This window comes from Grus americana, chromosome 8 (assembly GCF_028858705.1).
Source record: "Grus americana isolate bGruAme1 chromosome 8, bGruAme1.mat, whole genome shotgun sequence".
Lineage (NCBI taxonomy): Eukaryota > Metazoa > Chordata > Aves > Gruiformes > Gruidae > Grus > Grus americana.
The window spans coordinates 34159957-34186283 of record NC_072859.1 but is presented as its reverse complement, the minus strand read 5'-3'; the positions used below and the strand labels follow the sequence as shown (position 1 = coordinate 34186283).

At 44.1% G+C, this 26327-nt stretch overlaps 1 protein-coding gene and 1 long non-coding RNA gene across 2 annotated transcripts in view; one reads left to right on the top strand and one right to left on the bottom strand.

The window, feature by feature from the left end:
* The window catches only part of PDE4B (phosphodiesterase 4B), a 213670-nt gene extending 193327 nt beyond the window's left edge, over nt 1-20343 (bottom strand). The window contains exon 1 of the mRNA XM_054834236.1: nt 20207-20343. The gene's annotated coding sequence lies outside the window, so the exon portion shown is untranslated. The remainder of the gene's footprint in view (nt 1-20206) is intronic.
* A 141-nt stretch (nt 20344-20484) lies between these two features.
* LOC129209599 (uncharacterized) lies at nt 20485-25871 on the top strand. Its single transcript, XR_008578121.1, has 3 exons — nt 20485-20856; nt 20932-21225; nt 24578-25871. It is a non-coding gene; the product is annotated as an uncharacterized LOC129209599 (long non-coding RNA).
* Nucleotides 25872-26327: the final 456 nt, after the last annotated feature.

Here is a 26327-nt window from a genome sequence, read left to right as displayed (position 1 = left end):
TTTCTATAGCAGTCTGTCCACTACTGTGATCAAATGCAATTAATTTAAAAATCAGTTCTGACAGCAACAAAGGATCCAGTTTAATAATGCTGCCTACCAGCACATACAGGATTTTCAAGGTAATTACTTCGGAAAGTGAAGCATACTATTAAAAGATGCAATTTATACCTTTCTTGTTCCATGTGCAAATGACTAGCAGAGCCTCCCACTACTCAGAGCGGAGCTGAACAGCATTCAGAGAACAAAGAACAATTATTAATTATGCTTTAAAAAAACCCCAACACGTCAGTTTAAAAATACAACAAAAAACAGTGCGACAGAAAACGCACGTAATGCAAATTTTCCCCCTTTAGACTGGTAGGTAAAAAACAGACTTCATGTACCCCGTGTTGTTTATAGGGAAGGGAGCAGAATGCACTAAGCCTTGCTGGTGTACACAGATAACGGACACGCTGCAGATCAGGCAGGATTAGCATGTGCTGGATGAACAGCACGGGGAACCTTACTTACTGCGTCACCGCCGGCTAATGCGGCACTTCCCTCGTGCCACTTGCTCTAATCCAAGAGGAAAAGTTCTAAAATCCTCAGATTTCTCTTTCCCCTACAGTTTTATGCAAAGAGCCAAGCTCAAACAGCCCACAAGAAGTTTTCCATCCCCCCCCCTTTTTTTTTTTAATACTGGAGCTGTGAAGCAACCAACACAATGATCCTAAGCACAGAAGTAGACAGTCAAGCCTACAAATAAAGAGCATCCTCAGAACACGTCCTCCGGAACTCTTGTAAGAGGACTGTTCCTAACCTTGCCAATTTTTCCCTTTGGAAAAAACGCTAAAGAATAGTGCGGAAAGATGAAATGCAAAATCAGAATTGCAAGAGGTCTGTGGAGAACGAAAATAAAGCTAGCTGAGACCTGCAAAGGAGAGGATCCACAAAAGAAGTCTTAACTGTACATCAGCTGCAGAGCAAGAGGCTGAAGGAGAAAGTTCAAAGCACCTACAGAAATGCAACCGCCCAGTGAACAGCAGACTCCTCGAATCCTGCCTGTTACGCAAGAGACAGGCTTAGCTACTCGTTTTATCACCGCTGCATCTGTGCCTTGCATCTGCAGGGCAGAAGCTCACCCCACATACCGGAGCCAGTGCTTCACCCAGATCTCTGACCTGCCGACCAGCCATGCCTGGCCAGTGAGGTCCACAGGCGAGGGGAAAAGTTGGGGTGCAACGCTGTGGCCAAGGTGGCTCTTCTGGCGAGGCTCCAAGCAAGCAAGAGTCTTGCTAGAAATGCCATTTCCACGCTGCTCCAGAAGCCTTCCCTGCAACCAGCCAGGCACCACCTCAGTCCCTCCCATCAGGCACGCAGCCTCCTCTTTTATTTTTTCTTGTACTGTTTAGGAAGGTAAAAATCCCATCAAAATTAACAAGAATCTCCCTTGAGTCTCTCATAACCCTTCTCGTTGTTCTGTCTTATTTTCCGATGGCTTATAAAGTGGGAGACGAGGGGCTGAACAAGCACAATCAGATACCCAGCAGCATCTTCAAACAGAAGGCACAAGTGGGCAGCCGGGGACAGAGCTCTCGGCGATGCGGCACGGTGGTTTTCTGTACCAGACAGTCCCGCTCAGACAGGTCCTGCTCATCTCACAGCCCAGCTCGAAACACCACCTAACAAAACAATTCCGTCGCCTAAGGCAAAACCTATTCCATGGCCAATTAGGGTAAATGCTTCCACAGATCAGGTAACTAGCTTTTCTGACCACAGCCACGCACAGAAAATAAACAAAAAGGAAAAAGGATGCTCCGTGCCAAGGCAACCAGCTGCTGCCGTTGTTCTCCTGCCCCCCTGTGTCCTCTCCTCACCAGGAAGAAGGGTTCTGCAGCTGATAAATTGCACTTTCATAAATCGTGCATCCTAGACTGCTCATCAAAGACAATCCTGTAAGGAGTCCAAGTAAGGAGAAGGAAGAGGCTGGGAGAGACCTCTCCGCACTGTTAAATGAGTACAAAATGAGGTTACTTCTAGGGTAACAGGATCTAGCCACACACGATAATAATACTGTTTCTTACAATGCTGCCTGTCTGCAGCATCATTTTTGTTAGTGAAATAAGAAGGATTTATTTTTTTAGATCACAGATTTTGTGCGGCAGTAGCTGCTCTTAGTTTATTATTAAATACAGGAAAAATCATTCCGTGCTACAGTGCATCGTCTCAAAAATTTTATAAAATATACCGGAACATGCACATCATCTTGCATAAGAAAAACAGCCATGTATCAACAGTAAAGCTACCTGTTGTCTCAGCATCTCCTACCTAGGTTTTGGATACGTTTAACATCATTACAACACTTTTCACCCACAGACCTCAAACTGTGCTCAGCCTTACGGCAGCAGATACAAATGCACAGGGGGAAAAAAAAAAAAAAGTGAGTGACTCAAAATCGCTTCTGAGTCAAAGCAGAGCCAGAAAAACGATGAAGAACCAGCTACGCTTACCATGGCACAAGAGCACCCAGGAAAGAGTACACAAGCTGTGTATGCACAGACTAGAAAAGAGAATCTCTTTTTAACTCCTGTTCTTCGCCTAACTCCCCTATATACTATCGAAATCCAGTTACATTCTGAGGATTCAAAAAGAACTTAATTGTTCTGTTAGAACTAAGGAAATTCCATACATGTAGGATCTGAGGTTTGTCAGGAGAACTCAACCCCATTCCGAAATTCATGCCTAAGAGCATCTGTTGTAACGCTCTCACTCTGGAGGATAAGTGGTTCATCAAATGGCTTTGCTTTTCAGAAAGTCCCCTTTTCATACAGAAACAGAGTGACTAAAAATTAAATTTCACATCTCATCTGCAAAGGCAAAGCATGGCATCCGGAGTATTAAAGAGGACATGACTGCATTAGCTTAGCATGGTCAACTACAAACCTGATTTATTCCAGTTTTTCTTCCATACTAGCAATTTGCAGAATGAAATTTCTGTCTGTCCAACGCACAAAAAACTTAAATATAAAATAAAATAAATTAAGATTAAAGGAAAAGCCTTTGGGATTCTTCAAATGTGCAGACATTTTCTACCAATGACTAGCTAAGATCACCTCCATTAAAATATTTTACTTTATATATTTTAAGAGGCACCTATAACAACATTTTTGTATGCTGAAAAACTAATTTATAACAAGAGATTTAGAAAAAGCCTGATTTAAGAGAACATTTAAGCTTTCTTATTCCAGGATTTTTCTTTTAGCCAAAGCAGATGTTACTGTTTCTTTATACTACTGGTATTTTGTTCCTTCAATATCTGATATTTTGCTTGTTGGGTAAATATTTGCATTATTCTAGATTTCAGGCTGAAATGATCAGCAATTTTTTTTTTTTTTTTTTAAAATGAAACAATACTTTAGATCCCACTGCAATTTCCTCAGAAATCAAGTGCAATTATGTTCAGTGAAACTGGTAACACCAGCATTTTCCTCAAACTCCTCACTGTAATTTTTTTTTCCCCAGTTATTTAAAACTCTTCAAACCTTTAATTATGTGGGGTGACACTTCCAACGCTCAGTGTCTGCCTCATGCTGCACGCATACTTTAGAAAGTTTTGATCAAATTCAGTCACTTCAAAGAGTGCAATTAATGAGGAGCACCCCGTTCAGTAACCTCTGCTTGCAGCATCCCCGTGCTTCAGAGCACTCACCATCGCACAGGGACGAGCTTCGTGTCACGGTTCTTTGGTGCGCGCCACCAGGAAATTTCTGGCTCTTCTGTCCAAGTTATTCAACACTAAAGTTGCAAAGGGAATTGCAAAACTGGAAATTGCAAAACTGGAAATTGCAAAACAGAGGGATGTATGAGAGTCCCTGGTTGTTCAAAGCGCGGTCGGAGGAATCCCAACCTGGTTAGATCCAGCCTCTCCAAGAGGATGACTACTGCGCTGCACAGTAACTCGGGGAAATTACGGCAACTGAAAATGGAGTCTTGATGTCAAAACTCCACATTTGTATCTATAAATGCAACAACTGGTACTGTTTCAATAGCCTCTGGCCTACAAAGTAAGAGATATTCAACTACTACTAAAGAGGAGGTTAGTAACTGCAATTAATATGGGTCTTCTAGTAAGATTTGAAAACTTGGTGGTAAAAGGCAGTTCCTCACATTTGCAGCAATGAAGCAAAAGAATGTATTTTAAATATTTGAGTTCTTTTTACAACAGGTAATTCTATTGGCCAGAGATGATTATGTACTACCTCATGTATCTTTTTTCCAGAAATAAAATATTTAGGTATTATCAGTACAGCATTCTTTAAAAATAACCTTATGTTAAGGGTGGAAGGATATGATGCTTTTGCTTGTTCCGATGCAAAAAAAGTCAAAACAACAGCATGATGTAGACACAAAATGACCTTTTTATGCCACGAGATATCAGCCTACAAAATGTTTTAAGCCACAAGAGTGGCCTAACATTTCTGCAAGGTTTCCCATTTTGTTTGTATGACGTGCTTTACTCAGACAAAAAAAAAAAAATGCACTCCTTTGGATGGCAAAGCAGACTTTTCTTTTGGGCAGAAGAAATACCAGCTTTCAACAAAAAAAAAAAAAAAAAAAAAAGATGTTCTGCCTGTCCTATATTCTTCTCCCATGAGCAAGATCACTCACTGGAGACCTGACCTTGCTGCCGCTGCTGCTCTCCAGAACAAAACTCCCACTGGCACGGCAGCCCTGCTGCGCTGAGCATCACAGAAGCTTGTCAAGGCTGCCCGGATCGTCCAGCGTCTGCGTGCAGACACGATGCCTCTGTGCGGAGCTACTGCGGTCCTGTCTCAGCCATGCAACGCCGTCACGGCCATGGCAATGCGCGCTCTGCACTCACCTCTCCAGTATGGAAAAAATCATCAAACACACCAACTTTTTATAGCACCGTCAGGGAACCACTCCCAGCTAACAGAATTTTAAGTCAGTTAAGAAAAAAATCTGACTTAGGGCTACTCGCATGTTTTCTTTCATTTCTATAAATTACTGGATGAAAATAAAGGTGAGGATTGTCAAAGATGAGTAGCAGATTAAGAGGATATATGACTTACTATGGCCCTACCAAATCATTAAATTACCATCCAGCTACATGAATCCCCAATGCATAAACAGTACAGAGGGGTTTTACAACTCTCATCTTTCAGGATTACCTGACTGAAAAGCTAAAGGGCACCTGTATTCCCATACTAAAACAGCAGTATTAAATTATTAGATGGATTTTACAACAGGGATTACTCTCCCTGCAAAATCTAAAGCAATGTATCAACGTCTTTCTTACAGTTTGGAGAATGTAACGATAAAAAAGAAAACAAAATCAGCCTTACACCTTGTTCTCATCACCCCGGTAGAGAGATGAAAGAATCCTGCGTTACACAAGCAGCAGAGTATTTCCTTGGGGCCTTTAGTACAACCATATACTCACCTACAGCTTTTGTACGGTTAAATACACATGCATTTTTCTTCTCTTAATAAACACTTCTATTGACTAAAAGGACCCCGATTACTTTTCACCTTAATTGCTGACAAAATGTTACGTTTGGACCAGAAATCAAACACTGGGCTACCCTTACATTTCATCAGAAATGAATGTCTACCTACAGCACATGAATTCCACATAAACCTGACGTAACTGCAACACTAGGCCAGCTGATAAATCAGACCAAACACATACCGAGACGCCTACACAGGTTGTCCAACACAGCCTCTGACCTGGTGATCTTTTTAAAATAAATCCAAATTCTTATATAAAGTGACAAGCCTTTTTACTAGTTTTTTTTAGCTGAACAAGATGCGATAAAGCATTATATATTGTCTAGATACTCTAAAATCACCATAGACCATTACACTACCAAATTACTTCTAGGTTTAGAGCTTGCCGTTATGCAATTAATAGCTCAACAAAAACTGCATTGTTCCTAAGGCAGAAGCTACACACAGTCATAAGAATTACACTGAGAAATAGCAAGCCTTTGCTATTTCAAAGGTTTATTATTAATTCTGGATGCAGAATTACATACTAAGAACCACCCAGATTACAACTGCAAAAAACATCTTCACAGCAGGCTGAAAGAAGCATCCCAGATTTCTGCACTCTGTTCTTCAGACACCCCATGCCATTACCTGACATTAACACTTGCAGAGAGGTGGGTAAATGTTTATGTACCGTTCTGATAGCAGCTGCATCCTGAAAAAAAACAGAGTGCAAATACTGAAAGTACGCACATGTGCAAACACAACAATCCTTTCCCGCGTTCACTCTACACAAGTATTTTCCACGAGGTCAAAGAAAGTAATGTACCTCCTTCTAGATCTATAAGCAAATCCCAAGTAATTTATAGGAAACAAATTCCCTTTTTTGAAACCTCAGCAGATATCCTCCTTCCAGGGGACCTCCAGAAACGAGGTGGTGCTACTCTGCAGGACACAAGAACCCACAGATTCCTTACTACCCATCATGAAAGAGCCTCTCAGAAAGCCCTAGCACTGCTACCACTACAACTTATTTCGGGTGAGTTTTGCCAACTTTCTTCAAGGATCACCAGACATGCTGGAGAGACAAGCATTAATCATTACGCAGATAGACCACAGGAAAACAACACGCATTTTTTGCGGCAGATCCTTCTCTCAGGGTTTGGTGAGAGCCTTAACCATGCAACGTGCCTCGAGCGGAGCTTCCCCAGGCATGGACAGAGACGAGACCAGGGAATAGGATGCTGCCAGCTCTCCATATGTGGGCTTTCAGATCCCCTCCCCCAGAGCTGAGTCACTCAGATCATACATTTTAAACCTTAGCTTCCCAGTTACTATAACAACTTAATGGATTTCTTCTTGATGTTATTAATTACATTCAGGTTAATCTGTTCATACAGGATTTGGGGGGAGGCACTATATGATAGCTTCTCTTCTCCTTTCAAAGAGCTTTTACATTCTTAACTTGCTCCAACACTCAGGTGCTCCCCCATAAATCTCCTTCCACTGAGATAAGGAAATGCTCATATTCCTTCCTCTGAGAACTCAGAATAGAAGGAAATTGTTTTTTCCTGAAACCAAATAAGATGCCCAAAATAAATCTGTGAAAGATGTACCCTCAGCTGTTTTTCTACAGTAAACATGGTGCACAGAACAGCTTGTAACCTGGCTGAAAGTGGCATTTATAATACATCCCAGAAGAGAAAGACTGAGCACTTTGCAAGCAGAACTACTGAGAGCCCAAGCACAGGAACAGCCAGAATCTAATTTATTAGGTCTACATTTTACAGCCTCAGGGTATGAACAGGCAGACCTCTGCTGCTGGAAATGGCAGGAAAATGCAAGAAACTCGAGGCAAATCCCAAGGTCTAACAGCGTTGCAGTGTGCGGAATTAGCCCCCTTCATTTTTACTTGTTTCAGCTTCAGAGTCGGAGATCAGAACTACCACCTCTACCCACCAGCACAGAAACGGAGGAGAAAAGCAAAGACTTCGCTTCCCCCGGCAGCGCCACGGGACGGGGAGGACGGACAAGTTTCCCCAGCCTGGCATTAACCTGCACTGACCTCCTGCCACTTCAGACCTGCAAAGTGTTTAATTAATGTAGAAAGGCTCCAAACACCAAATCCTTTCCTCTTCTGAAGGACAGTGGGACCCTGGCATGCCACAAGATGACTGCCAGCCGTTTGGAGGGCGACAGGCTGGAAAAGACCGAAAATCAGTCAGTCAGGATCTGTAGAGGGGCACTTGCAGCATGTCAGCGTTCAGTATATATTGCTGTATGTCCGTCCAGGGGCACGCGTTAGCTGTTGGCTATTTTCCTTCCTCCGCAGCTTGGAGCAAGGGGAGCCACATGCTGCACCCCTCCCGCAGCAGAGGTGTCTCAGCACCCGACTCAGTTAACCTGGCTTGGGAGACAAATGACTGCAGGTCTCTGCGATAGAAGTTCGGGCAGATACCCAGGGAGTTCAGCAATTAAAATTACAATATCACATTATACATTTATTTGGGGAAAAACGTCTACTGCTTACTTAAAGAAAAAGAAGTCCTATTTAAAAGGGACAAACCATAAGTATGGGGACAACTGGGTGCAATGGAGAACCTGAACTTCCTACAGCCTGAACAACTCCGGAATGAAGCATTCCCACTACTTTCTCCATTTAGATTATCCATTTTAGCTGTAGAGTGTGGAACTGCATTCATGTGCAGAACCACAGACACACAGTGCTCAGGATAATTTTAACCCCGCAGACATATGGAGAACACTCCTTTCCCCCTCCTCTGCAGAAAAAGCAAAGATGATCTGATCCTACAGACTTCCAATAGGGAAAAAAATCTTCTCCAGCTATTTTAACTTAAAAAAAAATCATAGAAATTATAATAATAGTTGTTTATATTTACAGTGTAAAAACATGCATGACATTTTAGTCACCAAGTATGCAATGATAACTATGAGAACACAGGGCGCATAATTTATGCTGCAATTTTTTTATTTCAAACAACTAATTTCTATTAATTTAATTACTCTGATTATAAAGTACCGTTGTTAGACACCTACAAATACCCTTTTAAAACCTATCATTGTAACCATACTTAAAAAAAAAATAATACTGTAAATATGTGTCTGAGCTAAAACCCAGGATGAAGCAGCTGTGTGTGCAACACGAGTGTACGGTGTTAATCCAGGTGCAGCTTGTTTGCTCCCAAAGACACAATATCAATAATGAAAAGCAAAGGAGGTTTGGTTTCCTGAAAAGCATACGCTTTCTTGAAGAAAACCTGCAGAAATAGAATGAATGTGTGCAGGATCAATGACGGGAATAATTACCAAATGCACATGTGTTTATCCTGAAGTACTGGAGATGGGACTGGCGAGGCTCTGGGAAGAAGCACGTAGACCTTAAGATGGTTTTATAACTATCACTTGTGTTTTCCCAAATCCAGAGCTAACCTGCAGACTGGAAGGATCCCCTGGACTGCTCAGTGCACAGTAAGGTATTGGACAGAAGTTCAAAGCGCTACAGGTGTGGCAAAGCACAGCCTTCTGAACCAGGAGACGTACAGATGCCTCCGTGGGCCATCACCCACTCGTATCGCCATATGGATCCACTCTGTTTACCTGGCTGTGATCCACCTCTTAAATTCAAAGCTCTGCAACTGCCCAGCTTACTCCATGCGGGTGAACTTTAAAAAGTTGAGCCTGGACCTGACAGCACTGCGGCTCTGATGCAGAGGCCTCCATTTCAGTTCACCATTTCCTTACTGGTTTTACATTGTTATACTGGAAAGCGGGCGCTGGTGCCTACCAACATCCAGGTCTTTGATGCATTAGGCAGCCACAAGACCTACCAAATAAAGAAGCAATTAGACATCTCTGCAGACTAAAATGGAAAAAGCAGTAGCTACTCCAGGGATTGCACCTTATTGCAGTCTAATCGTACAGCGCATTATGGGAAGGAAGAAGGGTATTGGGGGGCTGGTTGCAAAGGCCTTCTCTGATGCATTCAACCCCAGCACAGAAAAGGAGTCTCCTAAAAGATGAGTGCTACAGGAGAAATATCACTACTGCTACCCTAAGGTGAAGCAGAAGAGGAACACGTGCGTTTCTGCTGGTGAAGAGGTGAGTGGAAGCATAAGCCACTCCATGGAAGATGTCTCCTGCTTGGTTTTTTTTTTTAAATTTTATAATGTTTATAGCAAATTCCACAACAGTAATACCTCAGGTCAAAGAGGAGAAGCAATATTTAATCTAGAAAAATCCATCAAAGATTTCTACTGATGTGCACAAAGTCAATAAGAGTTTGCTTAGGGCTAAGTTACTATTTTTTATCATAAAGTTTCTCTATTTTTACATGAGTCTAAATAAATACCTTATCTTTCGCTTACCAAGTACTTCCTAACTTTTGCTACACATAACTGAATTGAGGAATTAATTTCATTACAACTATGTTACATGACAGGAGCCTCGCACCAGAACAGTACTAGTCTTGTAGAGACTACTAGTCTTGTAGACTAGTACTTGTATAAAATATTTTTTACACTGATAGTGGACAATTAAGAAACAAGCAAAGATGCTAAAGAATGTATCTTTCTACTCCCTTCTAGTTAGCTACTTGCCTGTGACCTGATTATTTTTCCTTTTTAAAAAATATGTTTTTGTGTGAACATGCCAATAGGCTCCAGAAGAAAACTAACCATCAGGTAAACAAATATTTATTTTTGTAGTTCTTATGCCTGACTTCATTTGAACACTGCCTCGTTCTTGCCTTTCTGAGAAAAGGCATTTAAAATCTTCAATTTATATTTGAATTGATTCATCAGTGACCCACAAGCAGTTTGAAAAAAAAAAAAAAATGGTCTTGTGGCTCCTCCAAAAATTACAGAAATGAATAAAAATGAATGAAAAACATGAAAAAGCACACAAGCCCAATTCACTTACAGGTGAAAGCAAATGCAAAGCTCAGAATGCGAAAAGAAGATCACCAGCTTTGTAAGAGTGCCGGGCTTCTAAATCATCCTGCTTATCCAAGTATTTCTCTTATGTTAATGGTTTTCATCCAAAGGTCTGTAAGTTACACATATACATAATTCATCAGGAAAGTGCAGTGAAGAGGGGTTATAATAGAAATTTCTGAATGGATTCTAGAAAGGAAATGCAAAATTGAGACAGAGAAAAGAAACAAAGAAAAAAACCACCCAAAAAACAACTGAGGCACATGCAACTTCTCCCAACCCTGCATACCTGGGAAAAAACAGTGGGGAAGGGTTATCCTAAGAACTATTATGGCAGAATATTAATTGTTGTGATAGGAGTAGACCATTTGCCATGGGCTTCTCGATGATGTACGTCTTTTGGGGTTGTCTCAAGCAAGAATCTGTCATGAAACCCTCGGGGTTAGCAGGCAAGGATGCTGCTACACCCGATCTGACCCTCCAACCCTGTTCTTCTTGTGCTGTACCTCACCACTAAGGCTCCCAGAGAAGCTTCTAGCACTCTGAAGGATGAGAATGCTGGGACACGTTTCCTGCTCTCTTTGAGGATCCCAAAAGATATACCCTAGGTACCCTGAGAGTTTTCTCCAGTGGGAAGAGGAGCACTTCAAAATAACAGTTCACACCCTGCTTCCAAACGGTCATCATCTCACGCCCAAGCATGGCTAGCGTTACTGTGAACCCGAAACACCGCTAGCCATTCTCAGATGAAAGATGGAGAACCTTGTGCTATTTCAGTGACAATTTTCCAAGCTGATGCCTACAGCGATTGCAAATGTTATACACGGATGCCTTTTCTTCAAGTGGAATGACCAAAATAGGCAATAGTGGGTTTAGCTCTTGCACCACACACAGGCACTGTGAGATTTATGATTAGTATTCCTGAGCACACTGTGCATCCTGAGAATATGATTTTCTTTGAACAGAATCCCATCAAACAGAGCAGCTTCACCCTGAAGGTTTCCATATGTTTTATACTTATTTTCTTCTCAAGAGCTCTTGTGAGGTTGGATCATTTTGTGTTTCTTATTTGGGCGTGTAGTTTCAGAAATGGTTACTACCGAGGATTAATCATTTCGGATTCCTCTCTTCCTGAAGCTCCGGTTTTCACTATTTATAAGCACTCTTGAAAGTATCCCTGTTGCAAGGAGCTCCGCTCCAGATTTATCTTTCACATTTAACAAGTGCTCTGGCAATTTCAGAAGATTTTTTTGGTACTGTTTCTTCAAGTGGTATGCAGTCTATTGCTTCCTCGAGCAATTACTGAATTACAAAAGCATGAATGAAACAAAAATCAATTGCAAGAATTTATTTTCCAACCTGAGCACAGTACTGTTCCTTCAACCAACGCTCTGAAGTAGTTTTTCACTTGGTGACCATCTTGCAGGCAGAAAACATCCTATCCACATCAATCTGCATGACTCAAATGTTAAGCTTTGTTTAGCAACAAGGTTAGAGAAGGTTCTCCCCCATCAAGGGAAATTTCTCCCCTTTTTTCTTGACATTTCATAGTTTACATCCCAAAATTGATCCTTACAGGTCAGTGAGAAAGCACTGCGGCTCCAACAATTCCCAGACTTCCTGCATGCTGCAGACAGTCACTTCATTTGGATTAGTTTCCAGAAGAAACTTGTTTCTTGTGTGTGTCAGTGGCACCTGAGTTCACTCGGGACCCCAGGCAAAAACAAAAATGAAAATATCATGTTTATTTATTCCAGCAAAGGAAAGGGTCGACTTCTTGTTTACAAGTTTAGGAACACTGTTATAAAAGAAAAACATCTGAAAGAATACTGAGGAGAAAATCCTGGCATCGAGCTCTCCCTCTAGCAATCTTTTGCAGCTTCCCTCAGGTATCTTTGTCTGTAAAAAACAGGTAACAACCTCAGCAGAATATTGTCTCTAAAACGTTGCCAATAGGTTGGGTTTCTTTCTGAGTTTAGGAAATGACTTCTCTTCCAGACGTGATTTACAAAGCCACCCCCCCACCTGCTCCCCACTTCGCCATACTTGCCCAGCTGTCTAGTCTTCAAGACCACATCATTTCCTTGAATTTATTTCAGATGATCTCTCTTTCCCCTTTTCTCTCTTCCTACTCCTTTACTTGTCGAACAGAGCTTCTGCCCTGTGCGTTCTTTTACAACACACGCCTTGACTATCTTGTGCAAAATAATTCTTTCATTGCAAACATCACACCAACAATCCCTGTCCTAGTTAGTGCAAGTTGAAAAGTATTTGATAAAAAAGGTATTAGCACCTGCTGCTTGGTTACCCTTTTAGTCAACCCCTTGTTACCTGTTATCTATTAACTGCAGTCATGCTAGTTCTGCTGCTGTTCGCTAACACTTCATGCTTGGAAAGCATACATTTTACCACAAATAGCTGCTGTTCCCTGCAAAATCTGCTGCTTATCATCAGGTCAAAAGTAGGGTATTATCAGCTGGGCTGCAAATAATTAGAGAGCAAATGAGTACACATTAACCGTTTAGCAGCTAAGTCAGGTCAGTTTAATGTTCTCAACAGGCAGCTGTTTGCAAATGAAGCGTATTTCAGCAAATGACATTCAAAGTATTTCTCAAAAATGCCATCTGATGGTTTGCGTGCTTGTGCTCCCATTGAAGCGCAGACATAACGCAAAACGGCTGAGGAGGTTTTCCATCCTTTCCTAGGCATCACTCACGACACTCCAAGAAATTCAGTCACCTCAACTTCTCTGATGCATTGCAAAGGATTCTGGTGGCTTCCACTGCTTTTCTGTTACCAGAAACTCATTTAACATATGATAAAGTACATCATAGGCTGAAATACCGGTATTTCATCAAATTACCTACAGCTCACAGGAAAACAGAACTGGTCTAAGATTTCTTGGTCAACCAACAGCAAAATCACAGAGGTTTTCAACCACCTGAGGAAAGGTCCTCTGAATTAACTAGCGTTTTGATTATAAAAAGAAAATTGAAAAGACTCAGTCAGCTTAGTGCTTTCATTTTCAGAGAATGGAATGCAAAGAGTGGGGAAAATACCTCTGAAGACTAATAATAAGGAATTAATGTCTTCAATGATGCAAAAAGCTTGCTGCTCTTTTTGATCAAGCTCATCTTTCCCGTAAGAGCCCGGACAGGACGTTCCTCAGGCTCTAGCTTCCCCAAGACAGCCTCCACAGCCTGGTTTGAAGGAACCTCCGGTGTAGGGCACCAAAGGGGCTGACACACCGTTGTTTAACGTTGGATAGTGAACGTCCCACGGGAGTACGTCTGCTCTAGTTAAACCTGTGACTTAAGTCTCTGAAAGGAGTATCTATGTTTATTCTTAAGACTAAACCCAGTGAGGCAAGGGACAAATGGCTTGGTTTGCTGGCAAGGAAGGGTCAGTATGGCTACACCAAGGGTTGGCTGGAATCCTTCACGGAGTGAAGGCTCTAAAACCTTAGAGCTGGCTCCACTTGCTGGGACAGGAAAGCAGTCCCTATAATGCTGCTGGCCAGGGTGACTGCCTAACAGGGAACACCTAAGCATAGGTGGATCTTAACTCCATGTCGTGGTTTAGGCCCAGCCGGTAGCTGGGTGCCACGCGGCCGCTCACTCACCCCTCCCCCAGCGGGATGGGAGAGGAGAAGTATAACAAAAGGCTTGGGTCGAGATAAGGACAGGGAGAGCTCACTCACTAATTACCGTCACGAGCAAAACAGACTGAATGTAGAGAGGCGATTCATCTAATTTATTACTAGGCAAAACAGAGTAGAGCAATGAGAAAATACAATCAAGTCTTAAAACACCTGCCCCCACCCCTCCCATCTTCTCGGGCTCAACTTCACTCCCGGCTTCAACCTCCTCCCCCCTCAGCGGCACAAGGGGGCAGGGAATGGGGGTTGCGGTCAGTTCAGCACACATTGTCTCTGCCACTTCTTTGTCCTCAGGGGGAGGACTCCTCTCAACATTCCCCTGCTCCAACATGGAGTCTCTCCCACGGGCTACAGTCCTTCACGAACTGCTCCAGCGTAGTCTCTCCCACAGGGTGCAGACCTTCAGGAGCAGACTGCTCCAGCGTGGGGTCTCTCCCACAGGGTGCAGACCTTCAGGAGCAAACTGCTCCAGCGTGGGGTCCCTCCCACAGGGTCACAAGTCCTGCCAGCAAACCTGCCCTGGCGTGGGCTCCCCTCTTCGCGGGTCTACCGGTCCGGCCCGGACTTGCTCCAACGTGGGCTTCCCACGGGCCACAGCCTCCTTCAGGTGCCTCCACCTGCTCCGGCGTGGGGTCCTCCACGGGCTGCAGGTGGAATCTCTACACCCCCTCATCCTTCCTCCATGGGCTGCAGGGGGACAGCCTGCTTCACCATGGCCTTCACCACGGGCTGCAGGGGGATCTTTGCTCTGGTGTCTGGAGCTCCTCCTCCCCCTCCTTCCTCACTGACCTTAGTGTCTGCAGAGTTTCTTACATCTTCTCGCTCCTCTCTCTGGTTGCAAAAGCCTTTTTTAACTCCTTTGTTTTCCTTCTTAAATATGTTATCACAGAGGCGCTGATTGGCTTGGCCTTGGCCAGGGGCGGATCCATCTTGGAGCCGGCTGGCATTGGCTCTATCAGACACAGGGGAAGCTTCTAGCAGCTTCTCACAGAAGCCACCCCTGTAGCCCCTCCCGCTACCAAAACCTTGCCACACAAAACCCAACACACTCCAGCTCAGCAAGACCGCCCATCTTCAGAGCCCATCAAAAGACATTTGCCTACTTGGCTCCTGACAAGTTTAAGGACCATAATTCAGCACATTTCTTAGTGTGTTAGCTGCTCCCATTCCCAAATCCAAGCTCAGAAACTCAACCCTAGCCCTGTCTGTGGCCTTAACCACCATGTAGTCAAGACTGATCCTTCAAGGAATTTCCCCATCAGTATCAGCCCTTATTGGTGTTACAGAAACAGTCATCAACACACAGCTTGCCAATCCCTAACCCTAATTTTAGTCATACTACTACATGTAGCATTTCTACACGTGGGGAAGAACACCTAAGCTCATGACAGATCTCATCCCTTTTCCAGTGGCTTCTTATGCCATGTTGCACTGAGCTCTCAGCTACCTCCACCCCACCGGAGCCTACTGTAACTTCACATAAGCCAACAGTAACTCCGTATCACCCACCCACGTCATCCGGAGCCCAAATGCCAAATCCAATCCAGCCTCGTTTCACTGTCCAACAGCCCATCATAAACCATTTGTTTGTGCTAGCACCAACTCTTATCTGTTCTCAACTCTTTAACAATTTAACAGTAAAGATGTTCAGCCCATAAGGTACCAAGTTTTATAATTCTACCCTAAATAAGCTACCTTTTTTTCTATATAAAATAACTCACTCTACACAATACCGACACCATCTACACCGTCCAAATTCCCAACCTAAATTTTCAGTACCACCAAGATTGTCCTTACTTCTTCCAGGCCCTGAACCTGCACAGACCCCTCCCGATCCTACGTCTCGGTTTTTCACAGCCTGGTTTCATGGCTCCTGTACCGACAGTAAGCAACTCTGGCTGCCGTCAGGGAAATGTATTATACCTGATAACCCCTCCCCCCATAATGGGACATCTTCCCTGCCCTCTCTCTGCCTGCTGGCCACCTCTCAGCAGGTGATAGATAAGGCATAGGTGGAAGGAGGCAGTCAAATGCCATCACATGCACAAAGCTCATGACAGAGCTTTTGGTTCCACTTGCCTCCTCATTCCCTATTGGCAAAAACATATTTAACACTCTTTGCTTGGCTTCCAAAGAGGAGAGAACATTCAGGAAAGAGAGATAACGGAGGGGAGGAAAAAATCCCACAAACGATACACACAAAAAACCCACACAGACAGAAAGAAAAGGGAGAAGCAAAGACAACTACAGAGGAATTTCTGGATCTTCTTCCCCTGACATTAATAAAATAAACAAAGTGTATCGTTAAGTGCACAAACATGAGAAAGTGCCAAACGCAGAATGCACATGTGCACTTATAGAATTACACTTTTTAAGCATCTGAATAGCCACAGATCTAATCCATCATCATCCACTCATCCACTAATCTATTTTCTCATCGCTGACAGTAACGCCAGATGCTTCAACAGAAAGTGCAAGAAATTCCACTGTAGGCAGAAGTAGAATAATCTGCTCTCCTAGAAGTTTCCTCCAAGCCTTATTTCTCAGAGACTGGCTTAAGTTATGAAGGATAAACATTTACAGCTTTCCTACAGCTCTCCAAAATTGTCTTTTTAGTATTTGCAAAGTTTTTCATACTTCTGAATACCTCCGTGATTTACAGAAATTATTTTCGATCTAGCCAAGTTCTGTGCTTCAGGAACACTCTGGCAAATAGTCCCTCAGTCCAATTCTACATCTAATTGAAAAATTCAAGAGCATTAATTTTTTTTTTTAATAATTTCACTGCATGCCTACTTGTTCTTATATTCTATGACCAGGAAAAAGGTTCTTAACTTACCTTCTCTATACCATTCATCATACTCTCTCTAAATGTTAACCTAAGGGGTATAGTCTTAAACTACTTGAGGTGTGATGGCATGTAGGGCTTACAGACGAACGGAATCAAAGGCACTTCGCACTCATGGAACTGCACTAACAGAAAAGAGAAACAAGCCTTTCATGCACGTCTTTAGCAAGCAACGTGATACTATGAATTTGTTCTTTTTTTTTTTTTTTTCATAAAAACAAGTTTTTAAAGCTGAAAACTGTTTTCATAATTAAAGGAATTCAGCTAAAATGTTTTACCTAAACCAGCTAAATAACCATTCCTCTGCATTGCCTGAAACCAAAACATTGCAGCAGCAAGAATCTGAAAGTGAAGCTGACAAATTATTTTAATTCTTTAAACTAAGGCAAATACAAGGGGAAAAAAAAACACCAGAGCATGAGTAGTAACATCAGATTAATAGCCTTTTGTTTTAGAAGCAATATTTAATGTATGTAGACACACATTCATTTGCAATAGCCTTCAAGTTTAGGGGAGTTCTTTCACATCGTCATTTGTTCTACGCCTTTCTAGTAGGCTTTTTCCATCTGCTAAGGCTATATTTATCCTACTGCCATAATTATACAATTTCGTTTACTGATAGAACTAGTGTAAAGACTTACATGCTTTATTTGCTGCATAACAGGTATTTAATTTAAACAAATAAAGGTGTCTGTAGGCACTGTTTTGACACTATTTTTCCTCAATGTGTAAGAACTACCCACATCTATACCAGGATAGCTTGTACCACGTGGATTGCTCCAGGGCAGGGTTGTTTGGGTAAAACAAATCATCCCAACTGGTCCAACTTGTCAGCGCTTAAAATTGTGATTTTAGGAAGGATTTTACAAATCTATCCATGGCTATCCATTTCAAATATGGAAATTCAAGGCAGTTGATTGTAATGACTTTTTTAAACAAGACTACTGTTCACAGGAGACAATTAGTCAGCTAACCTGTTATAAACTTCCTGATAGATAAGTCAGATTCTTGAGTAAGGATGTGAATGCTGAATAAAAAGAGGCCTCCACATCAGGTGGAAAGAGCTGAGAAGTAAGCGCAGAGGTGGTTGGGCAAGAATAGAAAGGTCTGGGACACAAAGCTGCCTGCACCAGGCAAATGGAGGGACTGGTGAGTGCCTGGAAAAGCGAGAGGAAAGATGATGAACAAAGCTGTGTAACTCTCTACAGGACTTTCACGGTACTTCAGAGCAGCAAGACAGGATGCAGAAGGAGAATCTAAAGATTAGTTCAGCATGGTCAGACCAACAGGTATGCAAAACGGTTTGGACAGTGAGATTTTCATCAAATATACAAAGGGCACGTACTGGTGCAAAGGAAACCTGCAGTAACCAGAAGGCACAAAGATCAGTGAAGAGTTTTTGCAACCTGGCTATGAAGAGGAGAGGCTGTATTCGCAGAAGGTAGCACCCTATTTACTACCAGAAAGGGAGAAAAGGGTCCTACCTACAAATATCAAAATAGCGTGGGATCAGGATTTGGTAAACCACTTCTCTCCATGACACAGAGTAGACATCACTTGAATTTTTGTACCTGGATGCAAATTCAACCTGAATATGTTTTTGGAAGAAGCAGCCAACAAGGTTGAATCTTGTATTTTACTTCAGGTTCACATGTAAGCATTACATTAAAAATGGCTTACTGGAATCTAAAATGCTCAAAGATGAGAATAAAGTAAGATAAAATAAGGTACCTGGAGTACCTGAGCAGGCACATGGAAACATATTAAAATAGACTAGATGACAAGAGAAATGGATAATTACAATGAATAATCTGGTATATGCAGCCAGTGTACTTAATAGCGTGCCGGAAAAGCACCCTTTGTACTAAAGAGCTTTAGATTCTAGATGATTTATAAATCGGAGATTTGTTTACAATCTGGCCACCATCTCTGGAGCCGACAGTGAGCAACGCAGCACACCAGCATCTCTCTCAAAGTGGTATAAAAAGTTGTCTGTTTCATTGGATTTAAAACATGCAAATGCAATTATTCAGCTTATTCACTGCTGCTTCCTCTGGACATCAGAATTTCAGAAGAAAAATAAAAAGCGTTGTACGAATTCTGCTGTTAAGAAAATTGACAAATCTATCGGGAATTCTCTCTTCAGTGTCAGTGACCTCTTGGGATATTTCCTATTGCAGCAGATGCCGAGCACCACACAAAACAGCTCCTTACCTCGGTGCCTATGTCCCACCCCAAGGGATCTACTGTAAATAGCTCACTGCACATCAGAGCCCATTTATCACTCCTCAGCCTTCACCCATGGAGGTGGAAGGAGCACCCCTCTCTGCTCTCTCCCCACGGGCTCGCAGGCAGGTGTTGCTGTTGTGGAGCTACACAGAGGAAACACTCAACTTCCAGATCCTCTCTAAACTCCCAACTCCCACCAGGCACCGAACTGAGAAAAGGAGAATCAGAAAAACCAAACTGACTCAAACCACGTGTTAGCGAACATGATGCATAGCTGTAAAGCCTAGAAGAGAAAATGTCACGGAGAAATCAAGGTTGGGAGGGCTGATCCGATGAGAAGTGACAAGGAGCCAGGGCTGCAGATCGCTTTGGGGGTACAGCAGTGCCTGAGCCGTTTCGGAGGTGCAGGCATGGCACCGCAAGCCCCAGCCCAGTGCGCGGGGACAATACGACTGCTGGACCCATGCTTAAATGAAACGTGATGCTGCACCAAGACAGTCTTAAAAGGTCCAAAATAAAATCAGTAATTCCAACAGAAATTCAGAAAAAATGCAAGAAAATAATTTGAAAAACCCAAAACAATTAAAGTACATTTTCGCTCTTTGGAAAACCAACTCTCCCCCCCCCCCTTTTTTTTTATTAACTATCAGTTCTTACTGCCATGTGATTCAATATGACAAAACTTACTGAAACCACCGAAACAACCCACAAGTGACTAAGATGTTTTCTTCAGTCGAACCTGCTGCGCGCAGGTGGCAGCGCCGCGCACCCTGCCTAACCGCGGGCACGGAACGGGTCCCAGCCCTCCGGCACCCCGACGCCCTCCGGCACCGGCACCCCAGGGCAGGGCGGCCAACGGAGCCCCGGAAGGCGGCGGCCCCCGCTCCGTCCCTCCTGCGCCGGGGGCTGACAGAGACCCGGCCCCGGGCGGCGGTCGGGGGAGGCGAGCGGCGGCGAGGCGCAGGCGGCTGCCGAGCGTCGGTGCCGCCCCGGGCCGGAGCGGCGGGCAGGCGGCCGGGGAGCGCTTACCTTCGCCGGTAGCCCGGCGTCGTCTCCGGGAGCTGTGCTCTTCTCCCCGCGGCGGCGCGGTTCTCCGTCAACCCCGCTCGCTGCCGCTCCTCAGCGCTCCATGGCTCCGCCGCTCTCCGCAGCCGGCGCCGGCAATGGCAGCGGGGTGCGAGCAGGGAACGGCGGCAGCAGCTTAGCGCGGCGGAGCTATCGGGGCCACCACCTGCCAGGGCTGCGCCGGCGGCTCAGCTCAGCTCGGCTGCGCCCCGCTCCGCTCCCTTCCCCGCGCTGCCGGGAGAGAGCGGCGCCTTCCCCTGTGGGCGCGGGGCGGGCTCGCCTCAACGCCCCGCTTCCCGCCCGCCGAGCGGGGGCGGCGTGAGGGGCGAGCAGTGGCGGGCCGGGCCGGCCTTGAGGCGGGTGGGAGCTGCGGCCGAGCAGACCCGTAGCGGCCACGCTGAGGGGCGGGGGGGAGGACGGACACAGCCCTAGGGGGCCCTCCGGAGCTTTCGGCCCTGTCCTGGGTGGGAGCCCAGGCCCAGCACCGCCCGCCGCGGGAGCCATGAGGGTGTCCCTCCACCTCAGCCTTCTGGGACGGGCAGCCATCGGTGAGGCGCACCCACAGCCTTCGGGCCTCTCTAGCCGGGCTTGGCCAACAACCCTGCTGGGCAAAGGTGAGCTTTGAGAGACGGTCTGCCACAAGTTACCGAGGAATAAAGCAGAAAGCCAATGTATTGTTGCATCCTTAGGGGCAGAGCAGGAGAGGAAGCAGCTCATGGCACTTTGAGGATTTGCCTGAGGAAACGTTGCCCTCAGCAGCCTAAGGCGTGGAGCAGAGGACACCCCAGTGCGGCCGTGGCGGAGGCACCGCCGGTCCCCTGGAAGGTATGCACAACTGTACAGCGTGGGAAGCCACGCCAGCGGAGCTTGGCCAGGCTGTCAAACAAGCAGCTGCTTACATTAAAGGTGCAATGGGAAAGTGGCTCACATCTGTATGCTAAAGGTGGTCGTCACGCCAACCCCAAACACCCATGATGTGGAAGGTAAGGATAACTCATTTTATATGGTTTCATTACGGTAGGAACTTCTGTTTGATCCTAACAGTGATGCGAGATCTTTGGGTGTTTCATGTCTTTATCAAAGGCCAAGTTTCTGGAGTAATGATGTGAAGAACTTGGTTCATATTTTAAAAGAGGAAGTTTCTAGTCTTCATGGTTGAGGAACAGCATTTGAAAAGCTTAAAGAACCCTCTCCAACTCCCAAAACCTCTGAATCCAGAATACAAAAATAAAATGTATTCATTATAAAACCTTTTGAATTAGAAGTTAAACTCGCTATTTGTGGATGACACATAGACCCTTGATTTTTTCCAAGGATTAATGACTACAGCCCTTGAAAACCAAACAGAAGGCTGCTGTGTTGTAATTCTTGCTCGAGTACCATCCCATAGCCTAGTATCCCACAGTACAGACCATACCAGATCTTGATAAACCAGTCTTTATGCAGTACAGTGTAAAAGAACAATATTGAATGAAAGTTTTGTACCACATAATCATAAAGAGGAAAAAAGATCATCTGTATAGCTATTCAGTTACATTGTGGTAAAACTGAGAGTTAATAACTGCTTGATAGATTTCTATAATATGTAGAAGTTGTTTTTTAGTATACACAAAATATAAAACTAATTATCAACAAAAGTTCAATTTTCCCTCTCTCCCAAATAAGGGCAAATTTGTTTCTGTATGTGTAGTGTAAAAAAGTGTAAGACTGCTAACAGTTGTAAGTCAAATAATGATTTTGGGTATATGCTGTATTTCTTTCATTACGTCATATTGCAAACAAGGGTACAGAAGAAAGGCATGAAACCTCCACGAATACATGATGCTGTATTGCCACAGTTTTTAAAGCAACTGAAAAGCATTTCTCTAGAATGTTTTGCACCATTATAACTTACCACCTCATCCTTTCCTTTGCCAATAAAATACCACTATTAGGCATTTACTAGGCCATCAAGTCTGAAGTCCCATAAAAGAAAAATATGCACTACTGTCTTGGGCAACTCTTCCCAATGTCATGGTTGGATGTGGAGCTAAGGATGCTTCTGTTTGGTCACAGTAGCTGAACTTTGTTGTCTTGCGCAAAAGCAAGAGACGGTGGGGAAACAGAGGCTCCGGCTGAGTTTTGGCAGAAACAGGAGCTATCAGGTAGGCAGTGACCATCTCCAGTCCCTGCAGAGGAAGGCCACCTGGTGCCATACCACTTTACTAAGCAGCTGTTTGGTGATAGCTCACCCCTGTGCAAAGCAACAGTGGCCCGAGCAGGCGGTGTGGCAGCATGCACAGGAGCCCCGCTTGAGATGGAGCTGTGAGCCTCTGCGAGCCCTGGTCAGGATGGCACTGTAGGTCTGAAAGCGCTGGGGTGGCTTACGGCCCCGTACACTGCCCCAAATTTCCCTGCCCCAAACCTCACCCTTAGGTAAGGAACACCTTCATTTTTGTCATGTGAAGGATGTGCTTTTGGGAAAGAATAAGGCACACAGGTCTTGTGCCTCCAAAAGATGTAAGCTAGACCAGCACCAGATCTAGTCTGACCTTCTGTACTTCATAGGCCATTAGATTTCACTAGGTACCTCCTGCTCAGTATTGTGTATTTGACTAAAGCTCATCCTCCAAAGTCACCCAGCCTGGGACAGGAGCTGGGACAGAGAAGTCACCACTTAGCAGGCTGTTCCTCTGGTTGCTCACTGACAACAGTAAAATATGTACTTAACACTCCGATTTGAACTTGTCTGACTTCAGCTTCCTAACAGTGGCTCTTATGCCCTCCCCTCCTAAACCAAAAACTTACAGTATTTTACATGCTGATCAAGTCACTGCTTAATCTACTTTTTGATAAGCCAAGTAGATCAAACTCTTCAAATTCATTATACATGGCATTTTCTTCACTCTTCTAACATTTTTGCAATTTTTGCTAGGCCTCTCAAAGCATGCCAATACTTTTTACAAAATTTGGGCTGCAAAACCATTTGTAGTGTTTCAATAGTGTGCAGGAGTAGTGAGTAGGAAACAAAGTGATTTCCCCTGCTGCTCCTCTGTCTGCTGCCTTGGTCAGACAGTCACATGTAAGAAATCAGCTCAAGAGTCTTGTTAAAGGAGTAGCTGCTGCCCGTGCGTTCACACACCATTCACGGTGTTGCGCACGTGCACACACACACACGCACAGACACACACTTGGATGCACTTCCTCCTTCTTCTGGCTTGCCCCTAGGTTTCCTGCAGCAGAGTCTCAGGCATCGATTTTATACAATAATTAATTCAACTGAAAGGTGCAGCTGCAGGATCAGCCCGGGCTGGGTGCCTCCAAAAAGAGGGACCCAGAACAAATCCCGGGGCAGTTATACCCTTGGGTCCCATACATCCGCCCCTCATGCGCTGTCCACGTGTCCTTTAGTCCAATGGTGATTTTTAGTCTGGGGTCTTCTAATATCTAATTGGATTCTCCTTCTGTGTTCAGGCAGGCAGGCTCTTATCTTGTCGACTTGCAGTTCCCGCAGTTTTCCCCGAAGGTTGGAGCCTCCTTATCTTCTGGTTTAGACTCCTTGCACACCTGCCCTTGTTGGTGAAACATGGAGAACTGAAGGGTCCCAGCCTTCGAAAAAACACTACCAAGACATTAGTGTGATATCAAAATACTTTCCCATGCTAAAAGACTAAACACAGCACTGTACTAGCTGTTAGGAAAACTACTAGGAAAATTACTGAGAAAAATACCTCTATCATGGCCTAAAGGCTTCAGCAAATCTGGCCACTCATGCTAAGTAAAGCTAAGCAAACAGCACAAATCAAGCTCTATTATAATCCTAAGTAATTTATTCTAATTAAAACCTACTTACTTACATTAAACAACTAATATTCCTCAACAAGTCTGGTGGTCAAGGGTGTTAAACTTTGTGAAACTCTACAGTGAGGTCAGGCTTAGCAACCCTTCCCTAGATTCTAGATTTAATCTCTGTGGTTTAGGTTCAGGTAAATCCTTGACTGTTGGGTATGGAGTGTTTAGGAGTGTTGTCTCTGAACTGTAAGCACTGACCATATATAAGTTATGGCAGGACACAAAATTCTCAAATGGCTAAAAGAAACCCTTATCTTGTAGACTACAAGGCCAAGAAAATTAAAATCTTGCTCTTAGTCCCCCACAGCCTTCAGGCAGCACATGCTATCTTGTAACTCCCTGGCAACAAGAAATATCAGTAATCTTGATTCAGTCAACAATTCACAAAGTCCCAAAGCCTAATAACAGGTAGCAGTGCTTCACCCTGACGGGAGGAGGACCTGGTTGTTACTGCTGCATGTTAGCTTGCAGCAGCAGACTCCAACGATCCTTCTCTTTTCACAGCTCTCTGGCTTTCTGACGTCCTATTGGAAACTCGAATTCTGATAGCAAAGGCTGATACAGGGAAGATGAAATTAAGAAACTCCATAGAGCTCACACTGTGATCGTATCACGGGCTGCATTATTCTTATCTTCCTCCGCTGAATCTGCCAAGTCAACTTCAAGAAGTCGTCCATGGCATTAAGATATTCCACCGATCCTGAGTGCTCATAATCTGCACTAGAACTGAATCCTGAAAGCTGCAAAGCTTACTGTTCTTACACTGCTGTACTAATGTTTACCAAATACCATTCATGAGCACAAATTTTTCATTATCAAGAAGCTGTAAACATCCTAAAGGACTTAGCACCCATAAATCTGGCTGATACCTTGCCAGCCTTGTGAAAAGATTGTGAGTGACACTGACCATGATCGATGCCTTTGTCACTCCCCACAGACATCTCTTTACCTCTCAAACACACAGTAGTCAAGCAAATCCTGAAGATTCCCACATGTGGCACATCAATTTATCTGTTCATGGCCAAACCTCCCTGTTCCTGTGAGAGTCCTCAGAGAAGCTGCCCAAAGGCCACCTCCAAGTGCATCTCTCTGAAGCTAATGTTCACAGCTCAGCACAAATTTAGGCCAAGACGTAGAGATGAAACAGTTTTACTGGCAGTGTTCCTCCACTGCTGGACCTTTCCCTTACGGGGTCCTGCACCAGTCAGTGGAGAGGCCTCTGGCGATAAACACTCAAGTGCCAACAGTGTGGAGGTGATGCACAAGTGGTCAGTCCAGGCAGTAATTCGGGACTATTTTTGGATGCATTGTTGACACCGAGCTCCCACTTACCAGTCTGAGTAATGCTTTTCATCATCTCCAGGTGACTTACCATTTCTGTCCCTTCCTGGTGCATGACTTGACTGCAATTATTCATGCCTTCACCACCTCTCAGTTGAAGTACAGCAATGTAATGCACCTGGGAAAGAAGCTCACAGCACTTCAGAAACTCCAGCTAGTACACAGGACATTGCAGAAATCACCTCAGCAGCACTGGGAACCATCCTGGACTCTACTCGAGTTCCCCGTAAAATAGAATCAAGTGCAGGGTTCTCACCTTCCTAATCCTCCACACTGCTAGCCCACCATAGCCAAAAGGCTGCCCAGTAGGATGAGGAGTATTGCTGCCACCTTCATTACTGCCGGTCGGTGGAGGGATGGGACAGCTTTGTGGCTGGAAAGTAGAACCATCTCGGGATAAAATCTGAGGATATGGAATGAACCAAGTAAATATCATTAATAAATGTGCTGCCAATTATTGCTCCATGTGAAGTGTACATTTCTTGGGCTTTGCTTTCTCTACTATAAAAAAATAGAGCAATGTATATGCAAAAGAAGATGTGGAAGAAGTCTCACCAAAATAGGACACTATTGCATCTTTTTTTTTTTTCCCTGAGGAGACTGAGAGGAAAAAAAATAACCTGGCAGATGTTAGTCATTTTGCTTAATGCACTCAGATACCTTGGCGATAAATGTGGTAGGAGAGCTTGTACAGAATAGAATAAATGGCTTCAGTGAGGTACTGTCAAAACAGTAAAAAGAAGATATGTTTCCTATTAAAATAGAACGTGAGTAAAAGCAAATGTGTTTTGAATGAGGATGGCTGATATTAGCAATGCTAAAAATAAGGGGAAGCGAAGTGGAACACAGTCCTTACTCCACTGCCAAAAGAAAAAGGCAAATTTTTCTGTCTCTAAGGTGAAATTACTTCCCT